Source organism: Narcine bancroftii, chromosome 6, assembly GCF_036971445.1.
Source record: "Narcine bancroftii isolate sNarBan1 chromosome 6, sNarBan1.hap1, whole genome shotgun sequence".
NCBI classification, from domain to species: Eukaryota; Metazoa; Chordata; class Chondrichthyes; order Torpediniformes; family Narcinidae; genus Narcine; species Narcine bancroftii.
In genome coordinates this window covers 134,313,798-134,340,266 of record NC_091474.1, presented here as the reverse complement: position 1 = coordinate 134,340,266, position 26,469 = coordinate 134,313,798, and the positions used below count along the sequence as shown (strand labels likewise).

At 43.0% G+C, this 26,469-nt stretch overlaps 1 protein-coding gene and 1 long non-coding RNA gene across 2 annotated transcripts in view; one reads left to right on the top strand and one right to left on the bottom strand.

Annotated features, from left to right (window-relative positions):
* The window catches only part of LOC138736495 (adhesion G protein-coupled receptor B3-like), a 658,849-nt gene that overhangs the window by 497,736 nt on the left and 134,644 nt on the right, over positions 1-26,469 (bottom strand). The gene's annotated exons all lie outside the window — the stretch shown is intronic.
* On the top strand, positions 53-15,878 carry LOC138736497 (uncharacterized). The gene is made up of 3 exons (XR_011340314.1): positions 53-339; positions 8,417-8,443; positions 15,532-15,878. It is a non-coding gene; the product is annotated as an uncharacterized lncRNA (long non-coding RNA).

The window sequence follows — 26,469 nt, the reverse complement described above, 5'->3', positions numbered from 1 at the left end:
ATTGTCCTGGAGTTCAATCCAATCCAACACTACCCTTCTGCTTACTGGTGGCCTGTATTGGTCTGTTCCAGTAATGACTAGGGGAGCCAATTTTTGAGGGGAATTTTGATATTGGGTAAACAACTGATGGGATGTGCTCCATCTTTGCCTCCATCGAAAGTGGGAAAGTTGAGCTACTGATTCTGAGCCATGATGATGTTAACACTAATTAGGTTGAGCTACAGAATGGCAGATTTAGACCAAGAAATACTGACACACAACCCAGCTGAGACAAGTACCATGAGACAAACGGTTAAATCCAAATTAGTGGCTATGATATTGGAGGGAACAGATGCAAAGGTAGGAATCTAGCATGTTTTGTCAGATGATGCAAAATATCTAAATTTTAAATTTAGACACACAGCATGGTAATAGGCCATTTCGACTCAAACCCGTGCTGCCAAATTTACACCCAATTAACCTACACCCTTGTATGCTTTGAATGGTGGGAGGAAACTGGAGCCCCCTGTGGGAAACCTTCACAGACACAGTGGTACATACAAACTCCTTACAGAGCAGGATTGTAATTCCAGCCCCGATTGCTGGTACTGTAAAAATGTTGCGCTAACCACTACACCAACAATACTGACCATTTTATTTCAATCAACACTTTCCAGGATTTAACTAGTACAGTTTACTCAAATCTAACCAGCAAATTTTCATCATTATCCAATTATTAGTGCTACTGTATTTTTAATGTATTCCCAACCCCTCTCAATCAATCAAGAATTATTCAGGAATAATTCAGAAATTATTCATGGTGTGCTTGCTTGCATCTGCTCAATTTTCAAAATTCTTTTTGAGGTGATGTGATGAGACTGATACACTGTTCAATTTAAGATCCATATGAAGTGCTTCATCTTGAAAATACACCTGAGCAAGGCAACTAAATATTTAATGACTGTCTCACATATTTAAGGCTTGGCCAATCACTTCTTTCAACCTTAATTCTCATCAACGTGTGATCATTCACAGGACAATCATCATTTATGGCTTTAATAATACTCAGCAGTTAAGCTTTTCATTTCCCCACATCCTTTGCTTTTGTCATGCTTCAAGATACTGTTATCACCCAGAAGGCAGGAATTTATTGCTGGTCCACTTTAGAACAGAATGGCAGACTCTTGAACAATTTTGCCTGCTAAATCTTGTCAAGTTGATGACCACTCTGAACCTTGCTTATGTAAAAGCTGCCAATCCTCTGTTCTCCACTAACGGCTGCTCACATTTAGATTATGGATTGTTACCTTGCACTTTTCTTTTTTTTAAACTTTATTTAAAATTTTATGACATGAATAAAATAAAAATTACATTTAAAGAAATAATAAAAAATAAGATAATAAAAATTAGAATACTACATCATAAAACTACGCAAATTAACCCCCCCAATAATTATAACACAACATTAATCATCTAATTTAAAATTAATCCAACCCTCCCCCCCCAAAATAAAGAGTGAACCTTGCACTTTTTGAATGTATTTTCACATATGCAATTTAAAAAAAAAATCAAACATACAGCACAGTAACATGCCATTTTGGCCCATGAGTTCCTGCTGTCCAATTTAGATCCAATTAACCTTCATTCTCAGTCTGTTTTGAATGGGAGGAGGAAACCAGATCTCCCCCTGGGAAAACCCACACAGACACGGGGAGGACGTACAAACTCCTTACAGAGTGTGGGATTTGAAGTCCAGTCCCGATTGCTGAAGCTTTAAAGGCGTTAAAGGTGTTGCGCTAACTGTTACATCAACCATGACTTAAACAGAAATGTAGATGTTTTAAGATATTTTCCTCATTCTTACATTTCCCTGCCCTCTTTTCCTAACCCTTTAATTATTTTTTTTCACCTTGGATTTCCCATTTCAAACTGCTGCTTCTCCTCTATTCCTTCTGCTTCAATTCCTGTGCTAAGTTTTTAGTCACCATGATTCCCAGTATTTTGAATTCTTTCTGGAATGGCATGAGAGAAATTTTTGCACAGTTCTCTGGTGGGCTTCAGTAGGAAAGGGAGCAGAGATGGGTGATTCATGTCCATTAGGCTCAAATTCAGGCCTGGCGAATTAATAAAAGCAACTCTAAGTGCAAGGCAATGGTTGGCTTCTGAAGCTCATTGTTGTGCCTCCATTAGGAAGATAGAACTGTGATCTTTTATAGAAAAGGGTCAGCTGCCTTATCAAATAAGGCTAAGGTGCCAGGATATACATTGAAATTCCAGGCACCTAACACTATGGAACATCCCCCACTGAGCAGAATAGGAAAGGAGGGACATTAACAAATGCTGCAGATTGTCGATGAGGTGAAATAGTGCACAGGTTTGATCAGAGTTTTGTGGCAGAGGAGGAGAAAATATAAAGTCCTTATCTTCTCAAAATGAGAAACATAGTGGCAATTTATTTGAAAGCTATTTCTTGCTAAAGAGTTCCTTGCTGGCTTGTAATGGAGACTAAAGCAAGTTGCAGTTAGAGTAGGAAATCAGCTCAAATTTCTTCTTTTAAGTAATTTCACAAACAACTGACTCAAAACATATGGTGCATCCCAGTCACTCAATCACTGATACTAACAATAGCAGAAATCTTTCACTGTGCTGCTAAGTATTTTTATACAGAAATGAATTCACTGAAGAAGGCTCAAGTAACATGGCAAACAAGGTATCTCAACTGGGGTAGTGTGTAAACATTGCTTGTGATCCTTTGAAGCTGGTGTTTTGTTGTTCTCTGTGAATGGTTTGGTGTGCTGGCTATCCACCATAAATTCACCTCCTTAAGCTGGATCCCATGATATTTCAGTTTGCCACATTCTCTGTGTCTGTAACTAGCAGGTTGTGTCTACTTTTTGGATTGTGTGAGCATTTAGTCAAGGATATGGAAGGGCAAACATTATTAAAAGGCTCCGTTTGTGGGGGAAACTAACTGGGGCTATGAATAAGAGAGATACAAATAAATTCATTGAGTACCAGAGGAATTTGTTTACCATGAGCGTGTCTGGAGTAGTTCAAGGGAATAATATTCGTCCCTCCAAAGTATTTGTTAGGAATAAGAGGACAATAAAATTCCTGTTATCGGGAATTCAAGCAACCAGCAAAAAAAAATTCTGAAAATAAAAGGTAAAAATTACGAAAGTATAAATTGGTGTCCCTTGCAGTCAGTTCACCAATAATGAAATCTCAAGCAACTGGAAAATTATTCGGATACCAGAGTTTTGCTGCATATTGCAAAGATTTTAACTGTTCAGAGAGATGTCTTTGACAACCAGGCCCAGTGAGGAAGGAAAATGACTGTGCAGGTGATCTTTTCTCAAGCATCAAACCTCCATCTCCAAAATTTGTGATGCTCTAAATTTAAATAAGCAGCATGGAATCAGGCCATCTCAGCCCATGAGCCTTGGCTGCCCAATTATATCCAATTGACCTACAACCCCCAGTACATTTTAAAAGGTGAGAGGAAACCAGAGGCCCCGAAGGAAACCCACACAGACGAGGGGAGAACGTACAAACTTCTTACAAACAATATGGGATTTGAATCCTTGTCCCACTTGCTGGTGCTCTAACAGCATTGCGCAAACAGCTATGCTAACCGTGTAATGGTAGCTTGCAATGTTCTGGGATGTGTAATATTGCAGTGCAGATGGAGTTAGCAATACTAAGTACAAGCTCCCTATATTACCAACTAGTCCTAATTGTACTTGCCTCAATTTGTAGAGCAAGAACACTTCTCCGTTCTGCTTTTAAGATCTCTGCCAGTATGTTCTTGCAGTGGATGTAGCAGTGTGCAATACATTTATCAGTAAATGGCGACAATAAGTGCATGACATGTCAAAGCTCTCTGCCTCCATTCCTTCATTTGGCTCTCTCCAGTCCTAAGCTGCCTCATCCAAGGAACCTCTCATGCTTTGGGAAATATTTTGAGTATTGATCTATGTGCAGCTTTATTATTGGAAAGATATTCTAATCCTTAGTATTAAATGAAGAGCATTTGTGTAGCAGTAGGAGCATGTCCCCACCCTTAGACTATGACAACCTTTAAATCCTTTAGGTGTGCATCTCAAACAGCCTCTGACAACCAATCCAAATCCTGCCCTTCACATATAGTATAGTTCTTATGCCTGGCAGAGCTGTTCTTACCGACAAGTGAAGGGGCAAAGGTAGACCACTGGTGTCTTGAAACAAGTTGTTCCGGGCAAATGCGGTTCATTAACCATGGATAGTTAATCCTCTAGGAGAGGGAAAACTCCATTTTCAAACATCCACTGCCTTGTAGCTATACTCATAGGAAAGGATTTGGCAGTAAATTCGGAGGGGGAAAATCCAGAGTTGGAATCCCAAAGGTGGCTGACTGCTGTACCCAGCACTGGCACAGCAACTACTGCAATACTGCTGGCACCAAACTGTCAAATTTTGTTGTTTCTTTGGACCTGTCATTAGGCGGTGGGGGGGATGGGGGTGGTTTCCCACTGCATAGGAAACAGATTGATCTCTATCAAATCTTCCCTGACGAGCCTCCTCCACCTTCGCTTTAGGAACAGTTCCCATGGTAGACCACGATCAACGGAGGCCACAAAAGCATTTAATACAGGATGGTGGATTGATATATAAAATTAAGTGTAGGAATATACAAAATGGTAGCTTGCTTTTCAGTTCCAAGAGGGTGGTGACCCTCTGCGATGCTATTCCTAAGTGACAGTACATGCTGAGTTTCTGTATCAGCTTCCTGTGAGTTCCTAACTTGAGCAGATTTATCAGAGGCTATCAATGCTTTTTGTAGTCCATCTGATCTTGTCTTGATTTTATTTTGCTCTGGAAAGCTAAACAATATTAGTTTAGGTTGCTTTTCTCTCATAGGTTCCATTTTGCTCATTTATTTTGTTTAACCTGCCAGGAGTAGTGTAGCCATGGAGGAGAGGATTTCCGCAGGGATGAAAGGGATTTGGTGGTCTTGATGTTGCAGTAGAAAGCATATGTCTGGTCCAGTTGTCATGGTGTGCACCAGGTCTCCTGAACAAGCTGGCTATTTTACACAAACTTTTCTACAAGAAGAAAAGCTTGATGTTGAATGTTTACAGTAGCCATACAGGAGAAATATAAATGACACTATTCAGGGTTTCAGAACCAAGATTGATCTTGCATATCAGCTCACATTTAATTGAGATGCAGAATAGATGTGAGAGGCTGAAGGATTGACTTTGGTTGATGGCCATTCTGACCTTCCAGGACTGATGTATGAACCAAGGGGAAAAAAAAAGTTCATGGTTAATAGCAAAGTGAGAATCCTCTTGAAAAGCTACAAGTAATGCACTGCTCGCTCTCAAATTGTGCAGATGCAGCCATTTCCACGGCAACATTCATCAACTTCCTTCAGATTGCATGCCTTGGTGCAAACCACTTCTATTTCAATCACAATTGAAGAGCTAAATTATTGCATCCAGAACTCCTCCTTGTCCTTCGGCATGGCAATGAAAACGTTGATTTCAATTTTTCAAAGGCAGTTTCCTCAATATAAGCAAACAGACAGCTACCTGCCCTCACTTCCTTTGTCCTTCAATGTCCCCTCTCGCACATCTCTGTGCTTAATTTCCAAATTCATATTTGGCAGCCTGTTCTGCTGCCTAGACCCTAGACTTTAGAATTGTGTTCTTAAATCTGTCCCATTTTCTTTACTGAGAACCAATTTTGGATCTCTAGTAACATGAATTTGTAATTTAAATACAAATTTTTGATATTTTCAACTACACTATTTCCTCAGGATTTCCACATTGCTAAAGCTGCCTCTGGAAATATTAACTTTCATTATATCCTTTGCCAAACTTTTCTCTTTAGCAATGCTTGAATAGAATATCACGAATCAAATTTTTGCAGCTCGCAATGATGACTCAGTTGCAGCCAGCTTGTTACTAAATTGAATGCTTGTGGGTTGAATTTTGGTCACAGACTCCAGGACCTGTTTGGAATTAACAAGTCACTGTGCTATGAAGACACAAGAAACTGCATATGCTGTAATCTGGAGCAAAACATTGAAGAAACTCAGCAGGTTGAGCAACATCCATGGGGGTTGGGGGGTGGGGGGGGTTGGGGGAGAGGGGTAGTTGATGTTTTGCATCAAGATTCTGATTCTTTGACCTTGGTGTTGAGCATCTTTGGTCTTGACCAGGGTATGAATGGAGGAATATCATGGAGAAGAGTGGGCCAGTTGCTTTTTTTTAAAAAAAGTTGTCACCAGGAGATTCCTAAAACTTTCACTAATGTTGGAGAGTCAAATAATGTACTCTGTCAAATCATGCAAAATGTGCCAATGCAATATCTCACTGCTAAGGGGACTGCCCATTAGAGATAATATAAGGAAAAACTTCAATAGAATTGCTTTTGTGGAAAAGTCACAATCCGAAGAATAATCAAGTCCTCACAAGTGGATATAAACAATCCTGTAATCTAACATTTGTGTCTGCCAGTATCACCAATAACAAATTAGCTGTTATTTATTTCATTTATGTTTTGAGGATTCAGCTGTGTGTGAATAATCTGTTGTTTTCCCTATAGGCCAGGATACATAATCTTTAGGTTCACCCTGGAAGTAGCCAGATGAACACCTTCTTAATGAGTCGTAGGATCGGACAGCAGAAAAAAAATGCCATCTGAGAAAGCAATCCCTTTCCAATCCTTCTTGGTGTTAATGTTATTCTCACTATGGATAGCTCATACTTCAAGAATAGAAAGGATAGAAAGAGGCCATTCACTCTATGTCTGTGCTGACTCTTCGACAGATGGATCCGATTGGCTCCATTCTGCCAAACTTCCCCCAATGCTCAGCAAATGTTTTCCCTTCCAGTCTCACGTCCAATGATACTTTAACATCTGAATCTATTTCTGCAACCTTTCAAGGGGTGCAGTGAAAATGATCGAAACTGTTGTGTAATAAAACTAACTCGTTATTCCCCTGCATTACTTTGCCAATTATTTTTGAACTTTTCCCTCTTTCTCTTATTAAACAGCAGAGAAAGGTTTCTTCTCTTCCACTCATTTTCATCTAGGGATGTGAGTGACCCACCTAACAATGAACCTTGACCATTTTCCAGTCAAAGAAAATGCCACTGCTGTCATTTCTGTAAACTTTGGATCAACAATATTAGAACCAAATTAAATGGATAATATGGAGAAGCAAAAGAATTGATATGTTTTTCTCATAATCTAAAAATGTCTGTAGACTTGCAATGATTCATGACTTGTTCAGAAATAATAACTATTTTGATGCATGCAATAATTTTGGTCATAAAATCAAATGATGTGTATCTTAACACGTTAGTATCCACATCACTGGGAAAGAATAATGAAAACTAAAGCAGCATTCAGGACAATTAGGGTTAGATATTTGAACAGGTCAGTCAAGAGGAAATGGAATAGAGAGCAGAAAGAAGAGATTTGAATAGAAAGTGGAAGTAAGAGGAAAGGGTGAAGGGAAAGAATAAATGGAATGAGGAAAAGGACACAGATGAATGAAGGAGATGAAAAGGGGATTAGAGACGAGAGGTGAAAAAAGTGTGGCAAGTGTGGAGACAGAAGGAACCAGGAAGGATGATGGGGGAAAGAGGGAATGGGAATGCAAGATAACAGTATTGAGAGGAGGGAAACTGCCATGGTTGAGGAGGGCTGAATGAAGTGGGGCTATGAGAATGGGTCAAATCAATATTACTTTCCTTTAAAAGGAGGATCTAGTTGGTTCTTGGCCAGGAGTACTGCTCTGCTTACTGTCACGGGTATTGTTGGAGCGAGGGAGAGGATCTGAAAGGGACAATATCTTTCTCAAAGCAGTGAAGTGGGGGGAGTAAAGTGGCATAAAATGAGACCGAACAACTTTGAAAATGAGTGCAAGGTCTTAAAGCAAAGAGGACAGCATGTGTTCTTGGGGAAGCCATCATGATCCTGAGATGAATCCATAGGCTGGGCTAAGGAAGGCCAGAAGCTGATTACAAGAGGTGTGAGTGGTCACTGGTAAGACCATTATTTATTTAATTTTGGAGGAGAATGGTGGGCCAAGCAGCTGGGTTGGGAGTTCCAGGATTTGGATCTAGAAATGAGGAAGGACTGGAAATGTGCTTCTAAGTCAGGATTGTGTACATCTTGAAGGCAAACCTGTAGGTTGTGATGTTTCCATGCACCTGCTGACCCTTGATGGTTGGGGTCATGGGTTTGAGAAATGCTGTTGGAGTAGCCTGGGATTAAAATACTGTCATGCATTTTGGAGATGGTGCCTGCTGCCCCAATGGTGGAAGGTGTGGATTGATGCCAATCAAGCAAGTCTTAGTGTTCAGTTTGTGAACATTGCTGGAGTTGCATATATCCAGGCAAGTGAAGAATATTCAATCATGTTCCTGTCTTGTTTTGATAGATGATGGAAGCCAAAGAGTGTTAGGAGGTGAGTAACATAATACTCTTTATGCCACTGCCTTTAAGAGATCAAGTTCTGTCTGGGTTTGATTTAACCAAATGCTGGATTTCCCCTTTACTGAGTTGATCAGTATTTGCCATTCCTTAGCCCAGTTCCCCATTTGATATCAATACCATTGTAAACCCAGATAACATTATTTGGTCCATTGCAGCACATACTTTCATGTCATCAGCAAGCTTACTCAACGTGCCACAAACATCATTGAACAAATCAGAAATGTATATGACAATAAGTAAGAATCCTAGTTCCAAATCCTGAGGCATTCCATTGGACACAGTCCTCTCCTCTGAACTGCCCTCCACAACTACTCTCTGTCTCCTGTGAGTGAGCCAATTTTTGTACACTTGGCTTCCTTTCCTGTGTACCTCAATCTTGTCCACCATTTTTTGACAAAAATCAATCACAAATCTATGCTGAGTCTTAATTTTCTCTTGGCCTTCTAAACATTGGTAGATTTTATCTCTTCGAATCCACTCCAGCAGTTTCCCAACTACTGATGTTAGACTCGCAGTCCTGTAGTTACCCAGATTATCCTTGTAGCACTTTTAAAATACAGCATCACATGTGCCATCCTCCAGTTCTCCAGAACTTCTCCTGCCCTCAGCAATGTGTTTAAAAATGTAAAGGCCCCAACAAATTCCTACCTGCCTTCCAACAATATTGTGGTGGCATGGTTAGCTTTGTGGTTTGTGCAACGCCAGTGATTGGGATCAGGGTTCAAGTACTGTAAGGAGTTTGTACATTCTCCCTGTCTGTGTGGGTTTTCCCCGAGGGCTCCAGTTTCCTCCCACTGTTTGAAACGTACTGCAGGTGCAGGCTAATTGGGTGGCACGGGCTTGTGGGCTGAAATGGCCTGTTACAAAATGTTCTTAGATTCACATGGAATCTAACTTGATATGATCTAAGACTGTGAATACCTTTTTATTGCTGTGATGGTACACCGCTGGCCTACTGCAGGGGGCAACCTCTGTACCTGCAGGAGCACACTGCCGCCCTACTGCAGGGGGCAACCTCTGTACCTGCAGGAGCGCACTGCCGGCCTACTGCAGGGGGCAACCTCTGTATTTGCAAGAGCGCACTGCCGGCCTACTGCAGGGGGCAACCTCTGTACCTGCAGGAGTGCACTGCCGGCCTACTGCAGGGGACAACCTCTGTACCTGCAGGAGTGCAAGGGGACAGGACAACACCTGGCTGGCTGTCAATCAGTCGGCCTGAATGGATCAAGCCCCACCTGGTTGGATCTCAATCACCCTCCAGGATATAAGCCTGCGCCGGCCTCCTGAAGCTCACTCAGAGTTACTGCAAAAAACAGCCAGCCTGGCTCTGTGGAAGTCTTTGTGGATTAAAGCCAGTTGTACAGTCTTTACCTTGTGTGTGTCTGATTCTGGCTAACAGCACACCACAATATAATCCAAAACATTTTTGGAAAAACTCCTGGGTGCAGGGAACCTCAAAGGTGACCCACACCACCCGGAAACCCAGACACTTCAAGATCTGGCGGCATGCAGTTGAGGCAATCATCTAGGCGCACGCAGGTGGCATCCTGGACTCGAATCGGAAGAGGCTGGTCCTACTCTGGTCAAATCTGGGTCCCGACAACTTCCAGGCAACCAAAGGCTGCTCTACGTACAAGAACGCAATGGACACTATCGAGAACTTGTACAATCCCCCCCATGAATGAGGTCTGTGCAAGGTACCTCCTCATCACCCGAGCCCAGCAACCCAGGGAGACGCTGAGTCTTACCTGGGACACCTGTGAGAGTTGGCCCGACAGTGTCTGGCTGAACCCAGGGTAGGCACAGAGGAAGGAGGTAGAGAGGCTGATCCGGGATGCCTTCATCTGAGGGCTATGCTCGAGGGCCATCTGGCAGAAGCTGCTGGAAGATAATATCTACGCCCTGACCAAGACAATGGAAGTGGTCTGAACCCTGGAAGCTGCAGCCCTGCACATCGAAGCCTTCGATTCCAGGTTGCCCCAGGTTCCCTCATGGCCCTCTCACTGCAGCTGCAGCCCCAGACCGAGCTTGGCGCGGGGGGGGGGGGGGGGGGGGGAGAGAATGTCGCTGTGGCAGGCGCCCAGCACTCCTGTAAGTACTATGGTTCCTGGTGTAGATCAGACCGACTAGGAACCAGTACTGTTCCTGATGCGGCAAGAAAGGCCACTTTGCTAAAGTGTGCCTCTCAAAACCAGCCAGCAGCTCAGCAGCCCTCTATGACCTCCCCCATGGACCCCTCCATGTGCGCATCCTGGGCAGTGCCATTGTCCCTGCTACAACTTCTGCCTTCCCTGACTCCGGTGCAGCATCCAGCTCCACCAGTGACAATCGCAGCGTGTACCCCGAGCACCTGGAACAGTCCCCACCCTTGCCAGCACTGCTCGCTGAGAACTACAGCAACGTCACGTACGGATCTTGGCATGATGTCACTTCCGGCTGACGTAATGATATCACTGCTGCCGACCGTGACTATGTCACTTCCCCGGTGCAACGTACATGGTTGGGAAAGGAGGCCAGCCATGCAGCGGGCCACCACATGCTGCCGCTATCTTGGGCCAGGCAGCAGCTGACACGGAGGGCCCCCAATGAGAATGATATAGTAAACACGGGGGATGACCAGGCCACTCTACCGACACTCCCCACGCCATAAATTGCCATGCACAATTGAAGAACAACGACTCTAGACCCCGAGATGGTCCTGGCTGCCAGCACTCTGAGCAGGGACATCTCTCATGACCTTGGGCGCTCTATGATGGATGTGCAAGTCAATGGGCAGGTAACAAAGTGCCTGTTCAACAGTGGCAGCACTGAGAGCTTCATTCACTTAAGCATGGCCCTCTCCAAGATTAAAGGTCCACCCCATCACCTGTTCGATCGCCCTCACCGCCAAGGACAAGACTGTTGGTACCCTTGGGTGCTGCTCAGGCGATATAACTGTGGGGGTAGGGGGGAGACATACATAAGGTTCAGGCTCCTGGTCATGCCCAAACTCTGCATCCCAGTCCTCCTGGGCCTGGATTTCCAGTGCCACTTGCAGAGTATCACCCTTGCCTTTGGGGGGGGTGGGGGGGTGGGGGCGGGGGGGTGGGGGCGGGGGGGTGGGGGTGGGTGGGCCCAACCTCCACTCCTGTTACACAGCATGCCAACCTACCAGCCCCGGCCAACCTGCGGCTTCTCCAAACTACACATCACCCCACCGGAGCTCTTCCTACATCTTGTGCTAGGCTGCAAGCCGATCGCCACTAGAGGTATGCACTATTGTGCCGCAGACAAAGACTTAATCAAGGCGGAGGTGCGACAACTCCTGGCGGAAGGTGTCATAGAGCCCAGTAACAGCCCTTGGAGAGCACAAGTCCTGGTGGTCAAAGGGGGAAGTAAGCTGAGGATGGATGTGCATTACAGCCAGACCATTAACCGGTAAACCCAACTGGACACCTACCCCTGCCGAGGATCGCTGACATGGTCAATGAGATAGCCCACTACTGGGTTTTCTCCACGATTGATCTGAAGTCAATGTATCACCAAATCCCCATCCACCCGAAGGACAAGCCCTACACTGCCTTTGAGGCAGACAGGCGCCTGTACCAGTTCCGCTGAGTTCCCTTTGGGGTCACAAATGGGGTCTCCATCTTCAGCGGGAGATGGATCGCATGATAGACCAGCACAAACTAAAGGTGATGTTCCCGTATCTGGATAACGTCACTATCTGCGGCCGTGACCAGCAGGACCATGATGCTAACCTGGAAAAATTCCTCCAGATGGCCAGGGAGCTGAATCTCACTTACAACAAGGAGAAGTGTGTTTAGCACCACCCGCCTCACCATCCTGGGGTACATTGTGGCCCATGGGGTTGTTGGCCCAGATCCAGGAAGGATGCGTCCATTAATGGAGCTACCTCTCCCCTCACGCTAAAGGCCCTCCACAGGTCCTTAGCCTATTCTCCTATTACTTGCAGAGAGTCCCTCAGGACTCCCCCTTCCAGGTGGAGAGCGATGCCTCCGAGATAACCCTCGCCGCTATCCTCAACCAAGGGGGGGCGCCCCATTGCTTTCTTCTCCACGGCTCTGAGCTAGGGCATTCCGCCATTGAAAAGGAGGCCCAGGTAATTGTGGAAGCGGTCTGCCACTACCTAGCCGGCAGGAAATTCACCCTCCTCACGGACCAGCAGGCCATGGTGTTCATGTTTAACACTACCCACAAGAGCAAGATCAAGAACAATAAGATCTTGCACTGGAGAGTTGAGTTGGCAAGCTACAGCCACAACATCCAGTACCGCCCTGAATAATTTAATGACTCCCCCGATGCCCTCTCTCGGTCCTGCGCATCTATGCACGATGACAGTCTTCAGACATTGCATGAGTCCCTCTGCCATCCAGGAGTCACCAGTTTGTAATACTTCATTAAGTCCTGGAACCTGCCATATACCGTCAAGGACATGACTGAGGCCTGCCGGGTCTGTGCGGAGTGTACACCCCATTTCTTCCGCCCGCCCCAGGCCCATGTTGTAAAGGCCACTTGGCCCTTTGAGCATCTCGGCATGGACTTCAAAAGGCTCCTGCCTTCAATGAACTGAAACGTCCACTTCCTCACGGTAGTGGGCAAGTACTCGTGCTTCCCTTTCACTATCCCTTGCTCGTACACCTCCACGGCCATAGTCACCAGGGCCCTGGGGCAGATCTTCATGTTTGGCTGCCCCGCTTTCATCCACAGTGACCAGGGGTCTAGTTTCATGAGTGACGAGCTGCACCAGTACGTGACAGCGAGGGGCATCGTGACCAGTTTCACGATGAGTTATAACCTGAGAGGCAATGGGCAAGTGGAATGCGAAAACAAGGTGGTCTGGAAGGCATTCTTCCTGGCTCTCAAGTCAAAAGGGTGGGCCATTGAGTTCTGGCAGGACGCCCTGCCAGAGGCGCTCCATGCCATTCGGTCGCTGCTGTGTACGGCTACCAACAAGACCCCTCATGAACATCTATTCTCATTCCCAAGGAAGTCGGTGACTGGTACGTCCCTCCCAACATGTCTCACGTCCCTGGGACTGGTGCTCCTACATAAGCACGTACAGACACGCCAGGCGGAAGCCCTGGTCAAGCACGTTTTCCTTCTTCATGCAAATCATACCTAATGCCTACATTAGGTTCACCGTCTCAACCAAGGAACTGGCACCAGCAGGAGCACTGACCACCCCACGGCATCCTTCAGCCCAGGATGACACAGACTGGGTATACATCACTGTCCCCAGGCAGATATGGGGTATGCAGGACCTCCTTGACCACCAGGGGACAGCTTCAGCCCTGGGGGACGAACCTGCCCCCCCCACCCATCCAATATGACTCTCGTACATCGATCCTGGCCCCTTCGGCCACCCCTCCGCGTGGCACCACACCAGTCTCAGACCCCTGCTGCCAGCCCCCCCACTTCCCCTCCAACCAGTGACCAAGAGCCAGTCCTACGACGGTCACAGAGACCCCAGTGGCCGTTGGATCATCTCAATCTGTAAATACTGTATATTGTATAGTGGGTACGATTCCTTGTTACTGCCCCTGGGGCAATTTTAAAGGGGGTGAATGTGGTGGTCTGCCACCGGCCTACTGCAGGGGGAAACCCTTGTACCTGCAGGAGTGTACTGCTGGCCTACTTCAGGGGGAAACCTCTGTACCTGCAGGAGTGTAAGGGGACAGGACAACACCTGGCTGGCTGTTAATAAGTCGGCCTGAATGGATCAAGCCCCAACCGGTCAGGTGTCAATCACCCTCCAGGATATAAGCCTGCACCGCTGGCCTCCTGAAGCTTCACTCAGAGTTACTGCAGCTACAGCCAGCCTGGCTCTGTGGAAGTCTTTGTGGATTAAAGCCTGTTGTACAATCTTTACCTTGTGTGTGTCTGATTCTGGCTAACAGCGCACCACAATTACTGATGAGGACATGCTTTATGTTCCCTTTAGTTATCTCCCTCAGCTCCCATTCTTGATCACTCTGCTCCACAGTAAACACATTTCACAATATTTATTTAAGATCTTCCCCAGCTCCTCTGGTTTGATACTTAGACTCCTATCCTTTAGGAGATCTATTTGTTAACTTTTAACTTTTATTCTTCAAATAATTATAAAACCATTCTTCTAGATTCTTCCTTGTACTGTCTGCCAAAGTCCTCTCAAGACCTCTTTTATCCCTCCTTAATTGCATCATCACTATATTCCAATATCCATTTCTCTCTTCAAGGATTCCTTCCAATCTCCTGCCTAGATCTGATATGTCTCTTTTTATCTTTCATATCTGCACCTCAACACCTTTTGTTAACCAGGATTCCTTGATCTTGCCATTCCTGCCCTTTACTCGGCTGGGATTATGTTTGTCTGGACTTCCTTTATCACTCTTAAATGTCTCCCATTTGACATTTGTGTTTTTACTCCATTTGCATCTAGTCAACTATTGTTAACTTCTGCCTGATCATGTTGAAATTGGCCTTGCTCCAGTTTAGGATTCTAACTTGAAGGCCAGTGTTATCCTTTGCCACAACTACAATTTTCTGATCAGCTTAATTTCAAGGTCCAATATTTCCCCCTTCCCTCATAAGCCTATCCACATATTGCAGAAGAAAGTTTTCCTGGACACATTTATTTATATTAAAAAAAATTCACCCCATCCAATCCCTGAATAATTTGGCATTCCCAGTCAATGTTAAGTGTCAAGATGTCCCTTTTCTTTTCTTGACCAAAGGTACAACATTGGCTACTCAAAGTCCTCTGGGTCCTCACCTGATGCTAGTGAAGATGGAAAGATCTTTGCCAAGGCCCCACCAATATTCTCACTTGCCTCTTTCAATAATGTGGGTTATATCCCATCAGGCTTGGGAGATTTATCATCCTTAATGCTCTTTAAAAAGACTCAGTATCAGCTCTTTCATAATTTCAAAATACTCTAACAAATTAATATATCCCTCACACCATGCTCTGTATCACTTTTCTCCATGTTCCTCTTGGTGAATGCAGAGCAAAGTATTCATTTAGTACCTTGCCCACTTCCTCTGATATAAATATGAATTTTATCCTTTGGTCAGGTGGATGCTGCTCACAAGATCCAACACCCTATGCGTCAATGAATTCTTCAACATAATCCTTTGATTGTCCCTGTCTCACCCACAAGACAAACCCAACAGAGTGGATAGCACTGTGCTATTCAGGTTCGCAGGGGTGTCCTAGACTTTGACAGTCTTGTGACAGGTAAATGATGAAGGAAACTTCTCCTGATTACCACCAACTATCCTTGATCAGCTGATAAATGAGTGCTCCTCTAAATTGAATACTTGGAAGAAGAGATGAAAGTAGCACAGAATGCACACTGGATGGACACTGCAATATCTGTCACCATCTTGGTAACGTCATCAGTGCAGGCTGGCCAAATCTAAATAAAAGATTCAACACAAACAATAAACCACCTTGTTCTGGTTCACGCACCCATGCCACCTTTTGTAGATGTAGCTCTCACACAGCCTTTATGAAGTCCCATCTACACAGGGAAGCGCACTCCTTTGAATTGGTTGCCCTACAATTATGCTAAATGGGATAGAATCAAAATAGCTCAAAACTGGGCATTCATTAGAAAAGCAGAACATCAGCAGCCACAAAGATGAACATTATCATGTATAACTTCATGTGTGTACTGAACAGCACATGAAAGGCAGAATTAGATCTGTTTTATTTCAGGCCCCACGTTGTAATGGGAGGAGGCATGAGAGGGCGTCTGTGTGGTTATTCTGTAGCACTGGTTTGTGTTTTAAATCAAAATCGTATGCTGCCATTAGCATCACCTGGCTTTGAATTTGGGCTGATGCCACCATCGGTATTCCTTTTTTTGATCCAAATATGAGACTCAGTGGTTTGTTGTCTCACCAATGTAAACCTGTGTCCATACAGGTATTAGTGAAATCTTTTTACCCCGAAGATGATGGCTAGTCCTTCTCTTTCCAACTGAGCACAGTTCTGCTCACAAGCAGATAATGATTGAAAGGCGAATGCCATGGGTTCTTCTCACTTTTAAGTTTTCTGTGGCAGTTCAGCCCCCAATCCCACAGGCGACGTGTCTACTGCCAGAGTTAGTTTTGTCCAGATTGTAATGAATGGTTATTGCTCATTAAAATTGTTTTTCGTTCATCAATAGCTTGTTTCGTTTTTGTGTTCCAATACCATTTCTGATTGTTCTTAAGTAGTTCATTCAGGGGATTATATAACATAGACATGGTTGGAATGTGTTGGCATTAATGGTTTACTAGACCCAGGAATGATTGAGTCTCTGTTTTGTTGGTTTGGGAGCATTCCGTATAGCTTCTGTACCCTTCTCAATTTGTACCCCTTCCTTATTGAATGGTGCAACCTAAATAGGTCACCATGGTGCCATGAACATACATTTGTCTTTTCATAGTCAGATGTTTGCCTGTTGTAGTCGATTCAGAATGATATGCAGGGTAGTTAGATGCTCAGTGTGGTCCCTGCTGATAATGATGTTGTTGTCTAAGTAGCAGCCTAAGTTGAGTTCTTGCAGTAACCTGTCCATAATTGCTTGGAATATGGTTGGTGTTGCTGATGTTCTGTACAGTACAGGGGTATATGCAAATAATCCCAAATATGTGTTCATGTTTACATATTTCTGGGAGCTGTAATCTAGCTTCACCTGTTGGTAGGCCTGTGACAGGGCCAGTTTAGTAAACTTTTGTCTTCTGGTTAATGTTTGGAATAGTTTTTCAGCCTTTGGAATATGTAGTGCTCGATTGATGGTCACTTTGTAATCACCGCAGATACGTATTTCTCCATTTGCCTTGTGTACTAGTACGATTGGGGTTGCCCAATTGAAGTACTGGATTTTTTTAATAGACTGCAGAAGAAGGGATATTATTAAGTTCAGATTGGATATTTCTTTCCTTTATTGCAAAAGGTACGGCTCTGAGTTTGCAAAATTTGGGTTCTGCTTCGGGTTTCACATGTAGTTTGGCTTGTACCCCATGAATTTTTCCCAAAATATTTTCAAATACTGTGCCGAGCCAGTTTGGGCCCCGTGGTTCAATACAGGTGTTCATCCTGGTTTTCTTTGTTCTTTTGGCTGATTATCTTCCTTATTTCTTGCTAACCCAGCTGAATGTTGTTGAACCAATTGCGACTGAGCAATGCTGGCACTTCAGTGTTCACAATATAGAGGGGCATCTGGTTAGATTGATCTTTGTACTTAACGTGTACATTGCACTTTCCAAAGACTTGTATTTCCTCCCCTGTAACCGTTTTTAAGATGGTGTCCGTTTAGATCCATCTTTGCATGTGGTAGCAGGCAATTGTGCTGGGGATTAGGGAAACCACTGCTCCTGTATCTAGTTCCGTCCATATTGGTTTGTTGTTAATATGGACAGAGATGTAAAAATTTGGCCCTTTATGGCCCAGTCCACAGATGTGGATTACTTATATAACATGTTTACTTTCATTTCGTTCCTCTTCTGATTCATTGGTATCCATGTTTTCAATATCTGGGCTTGCTCCTGTTTCTTGTACAAATTTTATTTTTCTTGAGCCTGGCTGGTAATCTTTCTTTGTTGAAACACTGGACATCTTGCTTTGATGTGTCCCTTCTCATTGCATTTGTGGCATTTAGGTTTTTTGAAATGGCAATTATTGGGACTGTGATACATCCTCCCACAGCAAAAACATTTTTTGGCGAGCAGGTTCCTGGCAAGTTTATTGATAGCAAGTCCCTCTGGCAGACATCTGCATTGCTTTCTGCTGTCTCAGTGCAGTAACCATGTCGAACGCCAGTTCAAGTGTCTGATTTCATGTTGCAATTAGTTTTTCTCAGGTAGTTTGTTCAGCTAAACCCATTACTAATTGATCTCTTAATGCACTGTCTCTGAATTGTCCAAATGCACAGTATCTAGACAATTTACATAACTCAGCCATGAAATTTGGAACAGACTCTCTGTGCTGCTTACGTTGGTAAAATTTGTCTTTCTGTCCCTTCTGGAGGTTAGAGGTTAAAGTGCTGACCAATAGCTTGACAGATTTCAGCTTGTGTTTTCATTGACACACAAGTCGGAATTACAAGTCAAGATTCACCTGTGTGGTTTGTATGTGCTAGTTAGCGATCTTAAGAGCTCATAGGTGCCTCCTCCCATTACGGTTAAAAGAGAATGCACATTTTTTAATTCAATGGAAGAGTTTCAGTAATATCTTGCATCCAAAGTCAATTCATTGCTCTATCACAAATGGTTGTGAATAATGGTGGGCAATTGGACCACTCAAGAGTGGCAGAGGGTCTCATCACATCTACCAGGTTGGAGTTGCTTAATGTTAGTACCGAGACAAGGCTGAAGAACTCCACAGAAATGGGTATGTATCTCTGCTTCCTCTTGAGATTCAGCACTATGGCAGAAGGCAGTCTCTAGTGCTCTCTGTTTCCTAATGTTATTGCTGGATACAGCAAAAGCAGTGGGACCAAACAACATGCCAACTGTTGTACTGAAGATCTGTACTCCAGAACTAGCTGTACTTTTAGTCACACTGTTCTCGTCCAGTTTCAACCACTGGCAACTCCTTGGAAAATTGATCAGGATGGACAAATCTGTCCAGCTCATTATCTCTTAATTAGTCTGCTCAACCATCATGAAAGTGGTAAAAATCTGTCATTAACTGTGAATGAAGTGGCATCAAGGTGAATACTGACAGTCTGTTTCCTGGAGAAGGAGAATCTCAGATGAGAGGGCATAATGAAAATGAGAGAGGGGTGGGATTTAGAAATAACATGAGGGACAGTTTTTCAGTCAGAGGGTAGTGGGCATCTGGAACTAGTTGCAGGTACATTAGCTTCCTTTTAGAAACATGGATAAATATGTTGATGAGAAGGTATTTGAAGGGTGTGGACATAATGGAATAACTAAGACTGAAGCTGGGGGCGGGATGGTGGGCACAATGTTTGGTGCAAGCAATTTGGGTTTGTATGCCTGCTTCTGATGGTGTATGACTCTGACTGTAGGGACATTGGGTTTGGCTGCACTTGAAGTATTGTGCAAAAGTCAGGTCTTCCCAGGACAGGAAGAATGTGGAGGATTTGCTGAGTACTGAAGAGGTTTATCAGGATGTTGCTGGATTAGAGGGGGATGGGCTATCATGAGAGGTGAGACAAACTTGGGTTATTTTCTCTGGAGCACTGGAAGCTGAGGACTGACCTGGTAAAAGTTTCCAGAATTATGAACCATTGATAGGGTGGATATGCTGAAGCACTTTCCTAGGGTAAACACATAATTTACTAGTGGCAATGTCATCAAGGTGAGACTGAGATATGTGGGGGAATTATATTCAGAGTGGTAAGTACTTGGAACAGGCTGCCACATGGACACACAAAGATGCAGGGAATAGAGGGATATGTATCAGGTGCAAGCAGCAGAGCTTTAGTTTGTTTTGGGCATCCGGTCAATTATCCAATGTTGTATGTTCAATCAGTGGGGATGATTTACCAAATTTGGACATGCCTCCAGATGTTTGTGAGGAGGGGATTTCAGGATCAGGAGGCTTGAAGGCAGCTTGGCTTTGTCTGAAGTTTGCCTTTCTGACTTTACTCGCTCTTGGAATTACAAGTCAAGATTCACCTGTGTGGTTTGCTGGGCCATTTCTGATATGGATGAGTTGATCAATTTATTGGTCTGACCAGTTAATGAAAAATGCCTCCTTTGAAGGACACTGGATGGTAAAATGGACGTTGTCATTGGTACTGGACTTCCCAATCAGGGAGTGATGAAGGCAGAATATACATGGACACTGACATAACAAGAGGGCATTTGTGTTGGGAATGTCAAAAGGTGAATTATTCCGTTCCATCTGCTGAAGGCTTACTGGGGAATAAAATCTGAAGAGACATGGAGATGGGGGGGGGGGGGTGGGGGGTGGCATGAATAAGAGAAGCTTTTAAGATCTCAAAATTGCTATTTTACATAAATATTTGCAGGTTGGACTCCCTGGTGCCCAGACATTTAATTACTGTCTAGCAGGGGGATTTTACTTCGCTCACATTCCACACCATATTACCACAGTCATTTCACATACCCTGCACCAGATTGGACAGGGAAGGTCATGACTGTTATTTCTAATGGGGATGGCAATCATTCAGATGAGGAATGGGTTAGTTTAATTATTTCACTCTGGTTTAATAACAAATTATTCATCTTGTTTTAGTGAACTTTATTTTGAATGTTTCAAATAATTTTAATTTTCTGAATTATTTCATTGTTCTTTAAGTATGTGGAGTATTTGGATATGTTTTTGGGAGATAAATTGGTAAAATTAGAGTTGGTTACATACATACACACACTTTAAAAGAGTTCTTATTTGAAATAATGAAGAATTCATATTCAATGACTACAGAAACTATGGAGAATGTTAAGCACATTTCACAAGTAGGTGCTAATTTAAATGATGTAATGAAATAGGCTATTGTCTTGGAAGAACAACCAAAGTCAGGCTGTCTGTGTTGGAAGCCTTTTTGCCTTTTTGCAAGGCTTTTGACCACTCTGCAAAGTGCTCACTCAGAGGTCATTGAGAGGGTTGTTTATCTAAAACAACAGATGGACCCGAAGACTGACTCCTATTGTTTGCTGGAGAAGGAGGGGGTTTTGCAAGTGAGAGAAGTCATGGATTGCATATGCTAATTGGCTCGGGCTGGCCCACCCCCTGATGACACTCTTACCTGGACTCCTCCCCTGGGACCCATGCCATAAAGGTTTGGGTCACCTTTCCCTTCCCTGCACTTCCCTAGTTTGGATCCGGGCCAGCTCAAGTCTTCTGTGCAATAAAGCTTGTCATTCCCCTCATGTCTTTGTCATTACAATGATTGGGGCAACTGATAGCGCCCAACAATATGGCTGGCAGTTGGAATCTCAGAGGGAGAGACTGAACAGTGTCAGCCACGAGAAGCTTGTTGGAACTGTAACAAGATCCAGAGTGGCGGATGGCTGGATGTGCTATCTGTCTGATATTTCCCTTGGAATAAGGGGAACAGAAAGGAATTCTGTAGTAGCCTGAAAGAAAGAGGTTATCATCTGGAGAACCCTGATTGGGCAAGTTTCATCAGCAAGACATTGAGGTGACTGATGGTGGTACCTCAGTTGCGGAAATCCTGGAACAACACATTTCTCTGCAAACCTACAAGAACCTTCCTGAGTGGGTAAACATTTACCTTTTGAGCACCAAAGCCTGGTGAACTTTATAAATGTTAAATTCTGGGCACAGCATAAGAATTGCCTGCAACCAGTGAACTTGGAAGAATGAGAAGTGAGATTGAACTGTGAACCAAAGAACTTAAATTTGCACACACATTACATACACGTGTGCTTAGAATTAGAAGGGGGTTAAGTTGGGTTAGTTAAGTCAATAGTGATAAGTTAAAGTGTGATTCTGTTTTCTTGTTTAAAGATAATTAAAAACAACTTTTGTTTAGTAACTACTTGTCGTGGTGAATATCTATTGCTGCTGGGTTTTGGGGTCCTTTGGGCTCGTAACAGTGTTGTAAAACTTTTCTGATTGTATGAAAACCTGGAAAATAAGTTACAACTAAGACTGTGTTTTGCTGCCTGTTAGTTCATGTTCTTATGAGCAGTTTCAGAAATTGACAGCTTCTTGGATGCCTCAGGAAATTTGGGATTTACCCTCTTAATTTAGATCAGGTAAGCAGGGGAAATGCTGTAACCTATTCTTGTGGGGTTGGGAGAAGCAACAAGGTCAGCAGTGTGCAGTTGAAAGCAACTTGACCCTTTGATGTGTAGCTGACTTTAACTTGAGTTGCTTAACGGCATCACTAAGTGTTCAGATCCTGTGACTGCATGCACTCAGCTGTTCACTCTCTCCTTTGACAGAATTAAGTCCCAATATTTGCATGCTATTTTCTCAAGGTATCAGATAAATTTGATTATTCCCCCCTCCCCCTCCACACTGGGTTAAATTACACTGCTCCAGAAATTTAGTTGGATAATGCCTGTTATCATTCTTAATTATAATTTATATTTGCCAACCTGATGTGATTATGCAATAATGCATTTCTATTTCACTAGGAGGATTACTCCGAAAATTGTCGAAAAGCTCCTACTTTCACGAAGTGCTGGATTTTGTCTCCACTTCCCACATTTGTCGAGTCATCCTTTAACCCTACCTAACCTACAAATAATCCCAACTCAGTGACACACCACACTCCACCAATCCAGGTTTCAACTTTTCAGTGACCCTCCAGATCCATCAATCTAATTTCTGTTTTGTGAAATTTTGTCCTCAACTCTTTGACCCTTCTGCCTCATGAGCCAACATGGTCCAGATCTGCATCAAAGACTACAATCTCCTATGCTTCTTCATACCTCTTTTTCCACCCATTTACCTCTTCAGATCCAGTACCTCACCTTAACAACTGATCTATCTTGTCAGCCCCACCGTAAGCCTTGATCTTCTTCTCATGGCCACTGTTCCCCTCCACTCTCTGACCACTGGTTTGCAGACTACACTTGCATTTGGCCCTGGGCAGGGATTTTCAAATACTAATTCACTGTAATTTGCAGTTGCAGACCAAAGGCTGATTCTTTCATTGATTTACTGATGTTGGGTGGAAATGAAAAACAATAAATAAGAATACAAGGAGGCCATTTTACTCCTCATGCCTGTCTCCTTATTCAATGAAGTTGAGTTTACCTCCACATGACCACTAACCCAATGATCTCCTGATTCCCATAATATCTAAAAAAAAATCTATTGATCTGTCTTAAGGATACTCAATGACAGTGGCACTTAGCCAGATAGTTTTATAAATAAAAAAATAAAATAATTTAGATATGCAGCAAAGTACCAGGCCCTTCCAGCCCATGAGTTCGTGCTACCTAATTATCCCAATGAACTTACAACTCTGTTAAGTTTTGAAAAGTGGAAGGAAACTAGAGGGCCCTGAGGAAACCCATGCAGACATGGGGAGAATGTATAAACTCCTTACAGACAATGCTGAATTCAAACTTGGGTCACTGGTGGCGAAATAGCATTGTGTTAACCGCTATGTTCCACCCATGGATTCACCATTATTTGGATGAAGACATTTATTCTCACCTCTGTCCTGAATGAGTGACCCTTTATTAACTTTATATCCCAGCCAGAGCAAATGTCAACTTGTCAAGCTCTGAATTATGTATTTCAACAAGATTAACTCATCTTTGAAAGTAGAGCCCTATATAATGGAAGGAAACCTCTCTACTTTTGAACTCTCTTAAAATTAGTAGCAATATACAAATTCTCTCCTATATTATTGCTGTTTATTTTAAGAAGTTTCACATTAAGTTTCAACAATTCATAGTCAAAGACATACACATTCCTCTGAATGTCAAAATTTTTCAAACTTTCATTATTTATAAAATACTCTAATTTTTTTGCATCAAAATAATTGTAATGTGGATGGGGAGGGTCATGTGATCTGTGTCTGGAACCGAGTTGGAATTTGCATCACCTGCCAATCAAGGTTGGACTCTGCCCACCCATTTGTGCACACCTGACCATTGGCCCCTTTAACCACCTTGTGGTTACCTGGGCTGGACCTTTCAGCTTACTGGACTATAACATACTGTACTATGGGCGGGATGATTGGTGAAGCAGTTAGCCTTTACAGTGCTAGCATTCGGGTCCGGGGTTTGAATCTCGTGATGTCTTTAAGGAGTTTGTATGATCTCTCCATGTCTGCATGGGTTTCCTTTGGGTGCTCTGGTTTCCTCCCACCATTCAAAACTTGCAGTTTGGTTAATTGGTATAAATTGGGTGATATGAACGTGGACTGAAATGGCCTGATACCATGCTGAATGTCTAAATTTAATTTAAATTTTAAATATTTATAGTCCACCATGTGGAGTAGCTCTTTCTCATTTTGCTCTTCAGTTCTGAGATGAACCCTGCTCCACTTCAGGTCACAAACCATGGACAATGAATGCTGTAGGAGTGGTTGGTAAGGTGTGCACCACACAGGGATCAGGGCCATTAGATAGCAACAAAGCTGTGCCCATATTAGTCAAGGAATGCCAAGTAGCATATTGTAATCCTTGGCTGTAAGAAGTCTGTACACATTTGCTAGTATCTGTAGTGGTAGGGCCAATGTGACTGGGTCGAACTACATTTGTATCAGTGCAAGCAGATGCTCGTATGTTAGTAGTGTTAAGTCCAATGTGACTGATTATACCGTGATTTGTGTTTGAGAGTGAGTGTGTTATCCCTGTTCTGATCCCCTTGAGTGAGTAACAATAAAATTCCTTCCTGTGTTCAGCCTGCATCCAGAGTCATTGTTCTTTGAAGCCACCAAATGTTTCCATGCCAACATAACACAGATGATTTCCTATATTTTCTAATTGTCCTAGCCTTACCCATTTATTTAATGTGTATAATCTAAATGAAGCTTTTTTTGCATCCTCTTAACAGCCTGAACTGCCATTCAAGATTGCATTGTCACCATATTAATTTTATCCTCTTGTCCGAATCATTGCTAGAGATAATGAACAGATGGGAATCACAGCATTGGTCCCTGTGACACCCAGAAATCATTACCTTCCCTGCCCTGTTTACTTGTACTGATTTTATTGTCCATTAACTAATAATCAGTGGTTAATAGAACCCCAATACCAATGCATCAATTTTGTTTAATTATCTCTTCATTAGAATTTGAAAGGCTAACTCTTTGCTTCATGTTACTCTCCAACAAAGATCATGTGGGAGTAAGTATTGAAAGCCTAATCCCCCTGAAGGTGAATAAGGTATTGTTATTAAATGTTGATACCATTTCATGAATGTTCTTGTGAAATATCATAGGACTTGAACATAATTTAAATTGGTACAATGGAGCCTGCTGAGAGATTTTACTATATGAATTATTTCAAAATGAAATTAAATCATGAATATCTTCACTTTAAAGTTATAATCATAACATTGAATATTAACTAATTTGAACATTAATTACCACCCATTTAAGATCATTATCTGATTTTTAAATCTGGCTCCTTGAAGTTTTTCATTTGTGTTTAATTTATAACTTTAGTGGAGGAATAGCTTTATGATACTGAGTGGTGGAAAGAAATCGGAGCTTAATTTTAATGGCTCATGTAAAATTTCTACATGGTTTCTATAATTGAAAAATATCTTAAAATACGGGATCTCTTACAGTGGCTTCCCTCCTTAGCCATTCAAAGTGCTCCAGCATTAGAGCAGCAGCCAAAAATGTTTACTAAGAATATAGCATTGCAACCTCTGTGTGGCATTGATAAGGATCCCAGAATGAAGAAAACCATTCACCATACCCAACTGCCTTAACCACAGTGACTTTGCCTATCAAGTGAGAACCACTTGTTCCAAGGCATGGAACTGTAAACTACATCAAGAATTCGCATGCCAAGGTCATCAAGAATTGTTTGCCTTCCTTTCGTGTGGTTCCTTAAAAATTTACTTGTTCATTTCCACTGTATGACTGATTTTAAAAAAAATCTTCAAAGGCTCCATTCTGGTTGAGCTTGTACCTTGGCCAGCCTCACTGTCTTCTTCCATTTCAATATCTGACAAATTAGTGGATTTATATTGTCTTGATATTCTTGCCCAATTAATATGGCATAATATAATAGCAATATGTAAATTTATAGGAACTTCAATGCAGTAAATTGATGCTGAATACATGACTCTGACTTGTATCAGGTGATATGAGGGAATTTCTTTTGAGGAACAGTTTAAAATAAGAGATGTGGGACACTTGATCCTCAGCTACCAACGGACAAATAATTAAAATTGACAAGACAAACATGCCCTTGAAGAATCCTGAAGCTTTATAGAGTTGGTGATTGGAAGAATGTGGGGATGGAGGGACTTGATAACAACGGCGAAAGCTTTTAAGCCAAGACTGTATGGTTCAGGATGAATCAATTGGTCTTGGCTGAAATCAGGCACCCAGGTAGATCACCTGAAAGCACAAAGATTAC